The sequence below is a fragment of the Triticum dicoccoides genome, chromosome 2B (genome assembly GCF_002162155.2).
Source record: "Triticum dicoccoides isolate Atlit2015 ecotype Zavitan chromosome 2B, WEW_v2.0, whole genome shotgun sequence".
In the NCBI taxonomy this organism is placed as follows: Eukaryota; Viridiplantae; Streptophyta; class Magnoliopsida; order Poales; family Poaceae; genus Triticum; species Triticum dicoccoides.
The window spans coordinates 733,420,299-733,427,749 of NC_041383.1; positions in this window are offsets into that span (position 1 = coordinate 733,420,299).

Genomic DNA, 7,451 nt, shown 5'->3' on the forward strand with positions numbered 1-7,451 from the left:
GGCGGCGGCTGTCCGGCGATGTGGTCCCGGCGTCGGGGTCAACGGGATCGGGGCCGATCCCGATCCGGATCGGTGAGGGAGGAGAAGGGGATCGAGGGGGAGTGGGGGGAGGCGTCGGCTAGGGTTTCGCTGCCCGGGGGGTTATGGGAGTGAGGGGGGGCCGGATGGGCCAATGGGCCGGTCGGCTGGGCCGGTTGGCCCAGTTGGCCAGAGGGTTTTCCCCCTGTAGTTATTAGGTTTATTTTCCTTTTCTTATTTTTCCTTTTCTGTTTTAATTCATTTTAAAATATTCAGACACTTTATAAAAATGTGTGCACCCCACCATAATTAACCTTGTAATATTTGACAACCCCCGAACATTTTAGTTTGATTTTTTTGAAAACTTTTATTGCCATCATAATTTTGAATTGAATTTCGAAACCGTTTTGATTTAACCCGAGATTAACTACAGCGACAGAGGGGACGTGTCATCATTAGTGGGGATTACTGTAGCTTAATTACCCGGGCGTTACAAATCTCCTCCACTACAAGAAATCTCGTCCCGAGATTTAAGCGGTGGAGTAAGGGGGGGGGAAGGTGTTGGTAGCGAAAAACCTAACGAGTCTTCACGGTCTTGGCTGCCCTTTCGAAGAGGTTGATCCCTTTCGTTGATGTCTTCATTTCTTTATTCCAAAGCATCATGATGAAGTTGTCGTCCTTTCTTCAGGGAACTCCATCATACTTACAAATAGGTAAGGGGCAGCTCTACAATGATAGGATGTTATAAGGGAAATTCATCTGGGGGTATCCCAAGAATGAACTTATGAGTATCTCTCGAGTTGAACAAATGACACACATCGAGAGCAAAGTAAGACAGTGCGATAAGAAGTTTCAAGCGGATAGGCAATCGTTCATTGCCTGAAGCAGAGTGCGAAAGGGGTTCAGAGCAACGGGAATAAGTATTGTGTCCGATACCAGAATAGATCAACAGGTAAGTGGCCCGTGAATTACATACATAGTCAAGCACGAGGAATAACTCTGACAACAGGGTGTACAGGAGAGTCAGGTTTCGATCCTGTGGAACTGTGGGTTATGGGCCCACCATGTGGGTTAAAAGTAGGAAAGGCGGTGACGTCTTGCATAATCATGTAAGCAAGGCATGTCAGAGGAGAGTTTATGGGTCATGTCGGCAAAAACATAGGTACCAAGGGCGAGGGACGAAGAGAACCATTTTTCTGCTTGTTGAAACGAGGCGGACCAATAGGCAAGGTTCCCGTCCATCGGTGGTTACCGGAATGTCATCAACAATAGTAACAAGGTCTTACCGACAAAGTTGTACATCGAGGCGTTTGCACAAGCAGTGGGTTATTACTGCTTATATCATATAGATCATAGAAAAGGTTTAAACAAACCAATGGAAGGAAAATATGATCATCAGATTAAACAGAACAATGGAAAGGAAAATATGTTTAAACATATTTTTCAAGGGTATATCCTTCCCAAGGACAAGCAGAGCAAGATATCCATGACAGGATATAAAGTAGAAAACCATTTAGGTAAGGGGGAAGGAATCTCATGATATTACCCATACAACGGTGTTAGGATAAGTGATAAATAAAATTTAGCATCGTGCTTCAAATGTTCCTGTTGAAAATCGAAGTACCATTGACATGCTTCGAGATAGCATTGACATGGTCTTCAGGTGAAGATCAGACTTTGGAAACACGAAGGATCCATCAGGAATAACTTGTAGAATAAGTCTTACAATTTCCTCATGGAAGAATGGCTAAACTTGCTAAAAAGGATACTACAACAATAGGTCCTCCACCCAGGGGGGGGGTGCTAGGCATGACATCATGTTACCAGGTCATCAAAGGACCAACCTCATAACTCTTGGAAAGTTGTCCCTACCATCATATCTGACCGAGATTCAGATCCGATTGGTGTCATGATACCTCAGACTCAGGATGTCCGAGAAGAAAAGGCGCAACACAAATCGTTGAAATGGCATTGCAAGATTCTCGGGAAATGAACTATGGGAGCGGGTTCCTGAAACAATAGTTCATCATTAAACCAAGGATAGGTGAGGAGGTGGCTGATTGACTCAGCAACAATTCATTGAGATTTTCAAAAGATGGATTTCCACAATAATGTGAACAAGAAGATGACATTTGTCAGATCAAATGGTATAATGATGTATGCTCGAGGAAAACATACACAATTAAACATTGGTTGAAAGGTGCACCCGAAATATGGGTTGGGTTGCACGACCAATGTCAGAATGGTGATTCAATAGTCAATAGCCTAAGAATGAACTTTCGACCATTAACTTCAAAAAAAAAATTAGGGTTGCTAGAAGGAAAGAATCCAAACAACACCATTCACTTGTTGGAATTAACACGGGGACCAAGAAATGAACGAAGATGGCAAGAAGCATTTTGATATCAAGAATTCTTAAGAGGTGGTGAAATTCCCACCACATTCTTGACAAAAAGAGATGGTAATACTTCCGAGGTAAGGAAGATTAAATGCTGGGTAGCAAGGAACTCAAGGTATAACACCAAGCATGAACAAGCTTGTGTTGGTGGGAAGGCCATAAAGTGGTCGATGATAATACAATTCATCAAGGGAAAGGATGGTATTTCTTATCATGAACTCATTTGATGTCCTGGAAGGGCTCATAAGATTGATGATGATCTCGACACATTTGTCCAGAGGTTTCATGAAGATATAATCGCTCATCGATGACATCAAGCAAAAGGAAGGATGGAGCGAAAAGTTATTAAAACTACGGATACGACACAAACTCGGAATCAAGCTTGTTGGTCAAGGCGAAATGACATGAGAAGGAGAGTCGACGTAAGCTTAGCTCATCGTCGAAAATTGTGCTTCGAAAAGGACCTGATAGTACAGTTAAAAAGTTGCACGATAATGATATAGCCGATAAGGCTAGGAATGACGTGATCGGGTACAAACTCGTACTTATAGAAGCTTACTGAAGGGTTGTTGAACCGTAGAGCGGACTCGGTTCAGTTATCGGTGTCTTTGAGTGTTCAATAACTCCGAGCCCATGAAAAATTGTAATCGGTGAGTATGTAGTACTTGATGAAGAACTCATAAGAAATTATGCAGTTCCAAGATAATCTCGAGATACCAGGTGGTAATACTCGACGACAGATCAAACTAGAAGTTGAACTGGGGTATTGCTCTATAGAGGACAAGTGCTTAAACTTGCACAGGACATGATATTTAAAGGAGAACATGGTCAGAACCACGATTGCAAAAAGGCCAGATCTCAGATATAAGATGAACTTATACCAAGGGAATAATTGATTTTAAAAGAAGCTTCGATGAGAAGATGTACATCGTGTCCATGGGCATGAACGCAAAGTTCAAGGTCGACTCCCACTTCTCCAATGCACAACCTTTCATTCACTTCCCGCGCTCAATGAAGTTGTAGTTTTGAAATATTATCTGGCAAAATACCAGAAGAGTACGACTCGTGAAAACTTTCGAGTTCACACCTATTAAGGAAGGCATAGGTTCAGCCCATCGGGGCATCTTAGAATCATATACCAGAATCTTTAGAAGTAATTAACTCAAGCTCGAAGACAGAGCATGGTTAAGAAAGCAGAGGATACAATTTACCAAAGGCATTATGTATCAGAGGAAAGGCTCACAAGGTTATTGAATATGAAGGGCGTTGTCAGATAAAATCCAACAAAGGATCTGGTGGTCCACAAGGGATCTGACGTGAGCATCGGTACTCAACTAGAGGAAGAAGATTGCAAGGAGATCAGATTATAGAAACAACTGACTAACTCAATTGTCAAATGCAAAGGAATTATGATTTCCAAATCAAGGGATCAGAAACAATGCTCTGAGTAGGGATGGATAAGTTGAATAGCCTTAGGGTACAATCAATGACAATTGGATTGGTCGAGAACCAATTCCAGTTAAAAGAATGGCAGCTTAGCCGGAGAAGTAATTTATAAGGATCAATGATGATTGCGTGCATTCGCAAACATATTGAGTCAACAGACTCAAAATGATAATGACAAGGAATGTCATTAAGACTACGAGACTTATGGGATTAACCATAATGCGAGCAAACAAGAATTTCAAGAGCCAAAGGCTCCAGAGGATTTTCGGAAGATCGAATAGTATTTTGAAGACTTTTGTGAAACTCATGAACAACTGGGGATGAGCGGATACTTGACAAGTGCGGCGATTTATTTGAAGGGGTATTCATGTGGCAAAGAACTGCTAGGCAGTAGGCACGAAGTATTCTCGGAACAATAGAGAAAACTTTGGGTATCTTGTAATAACAAGAACAATGGGGAATGATCGTAAGAATGGCAAGTGTAAGTAGTTATCCATAAGGATTTATCGATGGTCGGGAATAGCAAAAGTGATGGGCACAAAGTCTCGAGAGAATATCAAAGAGTATCTCCGAAATCTTCTGGTGCAGTCGGTGACCATCTGGACTGAAGGGGCTCTCCGGGAGAAAGTATTTTCGAGAACCTAAAGTTAGTTTTTAGTAAAAATCGTTTAACCCGAATAGAAGAGGGTTCAGAATCCCAGAGTAAAGGTCGAGGAATAAAAGATCCTAATACCTCCCGATGGCGACGTGGGCCCATGGGCCACACAACCATGTTAGTAAAAGTTTTTCAACGACTAGACTCGACTTCGGCCAAGGAGTTGGAAAGGGGGATTCCTACAGGCAGTCGGCTCTGATACCAACTTGTGACGCCCCCGATTCAATCGTACACTAATCATGCACGCAAATGTGTACGATCAAGATCCGGGACTCACGGGAAGATATCACAACACAACTCTAAAACATAAAAAGTCATACAAGCATCATAATACAAGCCAGGGGCCTCGAGGGCTCGAATACAAGTGCTCGATCATAGACGAGTCAGCGGAAGCAACAATATCTGAGTACAGACATAAGTTAAACAAGTTTGCCTTAAGAAGGCTAGCACAACTAGGATACAGATCGAAAGAGGCGCAGGCCTCCTGCCTGGGATCCTCCAAACTACTCCTGGTCGTCGCCGGCGGGCAGCACGTAGTAGTAGGCACCTCCGGTGTAGTAGGGGTCGTCGTCGACGGTGGCGTCTGACTCCTGGACTCCAACATCTGGTTGCGTCGACCAGAAAGAAAGGAAAGGGGAAAAAGGGGGGAGAAAGCAACCGTGAGTACTCATCCAAAGTACTCGCAAGCAAGGAGCTACACTACATATGCATGGGTATATGTGTAAAGGGCCATATCGGTGGACTGAACTGCAGAATGCCAGAATAAAAGGGGGATAGCTAATCCTGTCGAAGACTACGCTTCTGGCAGCCTCCGTCTTGCAGCATGTAGGAGAGAGTAGATTGAAGTCCTCCAAGTAGCATCTTCAAGTAGCATCTCCAAGCAGCATCTCCAAGTAGCATCGCATAGCATAACCCTACCCGGCGATCCTCCTCTCGTCGCCCTGTAGAAAAGCGATCACCGGGTTGTCTGTGGAACTTGGAAGGGTGTGTTTTATTAAGTATCCGGTTCTAGTTGTCATAAGGTCAAGGTACAACTCCAAGTCGTCCTGTTACCAAAGATCACGGCTATTCGAATAGATTAACTTCCCTGCAGGGGTGCACCACATAGCCCAACACGCTCGATCCCATTTGGCCGGACACACTTTCCTGGGTCATGCCCGGCCTCGGAAGATCAACACGTCGCAGCCCCACCTAGGCAAAACAGAGAGGCCAGCACGCCGGTCTAAACCTAAGCGCACAGGGGTCTAGGCCCATCGCCCATAGCACACCTGCACGTTGCGAGGGCGGCCGGAAGCAGAACTAGCCCCCTTAATACAAGAGCAGGCTTACGTTCCAATCCGGCGCGCGCCGCTCCGTCGCTGACGTCTGAAGTGCTTCGGCTGATACCACGACGCCGGGATACCCATAACTACTCCCGCGTAGATGGTTAGTGCGTATAGGCCAGTAGCCAGACTCAGATCAAATACCAAGATCTCGTTAAGCGTGTTAAGTATCCGCGAATGCCGAACAAGGCCAGGCCCACCTGTCTCCTAGGTGGTCTCAACCTGCCTTGTCGCTCCGCCACAAAGTAACAGTCGGGGGCCGTCGAGAACTCAGGCCCACCACTACCTGGATGGAGCCACCTGCCCCTTCAGCCCCCATCTCCAAACAGTATCACCAGTAATGTAACAGTGTAAAGTATATAGTATATGCCCGTGATCACCTCCCGAAGTGATCACAGCCCAGTAGTATAGCATGGCAGACGGACAAGAGTGTAGGGTCACTGATGGAACACTAGCATCCTATACTAAGCATTTAGGATTGCGGGTAAGGTATCAATGACTGTAGCAGCAATGACAGGCTATGCATCAGAATAGGATTAACGGAAAGCAGTAACATGCTACACTACTCTAATGCAAGCAGTATAGAGAAGAGTAGGTGATATCTGGTGATCAAAGGGGGGGGGCTTGCCTGGTTGCTCTGGCAAGAGAGAGGGGTCGTCAACTCCGTAGTCGAACTGGTCAGCAGCAGCGTCGGTCTCGTAGTCTACCGGAGAGAAGAGGGGGAAGAAATAATGAATACAGAGCAAACAAAGCACCACAGAATATATCAAGGCAATACGCGGTGTTCGGTGTGCCCTAACGCGGTAGTAGGTGATACCGGTGAAGGGGGGAAAACCCCCGGGAAAGTATTCCCGATGTTTCATGTTTTCGGGCAGAGGAGCCGGAGGGGGAAAGTTGCGGGTTCGATAGGTTAGGGGTGTGTGGCGGATGAACGGACCGCGTATCCGGATTCGTCTCGTCGTTCTGAGCAACTTTCATGTAGAAAGTATTTTCATCCGAATTACGGATTAAAAGATATGATTTTCTAAAGATTTAAATCATTTTCTGATTTTAATTATTTATTTAATTAATTCGAAAATGGATTTATGACGTCAGCATGACGTCGTGCTGACATCAGCAGTCAGCGTTGACTGTCTGACCTGGTCAACCTGACATGTGGGTCCCGTGGGACCCACCTGTCATACACTGTTAGGTTTAATTAGGGTTTAGTTTAATCCTAATTACAGTTTAATTAAAATTAACTAGTTAATTAAATTAATTAAACCGGATTAATTAACTTAATTAATTACTTAATTAATAGTTAATTTGTTAAACCATTTTTATTTTTATTAATTATATTTATTTTAATTTGCTTATTCATTCGGGACCCACATGTCATAGACACAGGGGGCGGCCACGTCAGCGTTGACCGGTTCAACAGGCCGGCCGGGCCCTTGGGGGCCCACGGGTCAGTGACCCACGCGGTGGCCCCAGGCCGGCCACGTCGGCGGGCGGCGTTGACGCGCCGGCGGCGACCTCCAGGACGGCGGCGCGGCACGTGACCTCACCGGAAACGCGCCACAGGGCACGGCTGAGGGTGTCTGGGGGCTCTACGGGACGGGCGCGGTGCGCC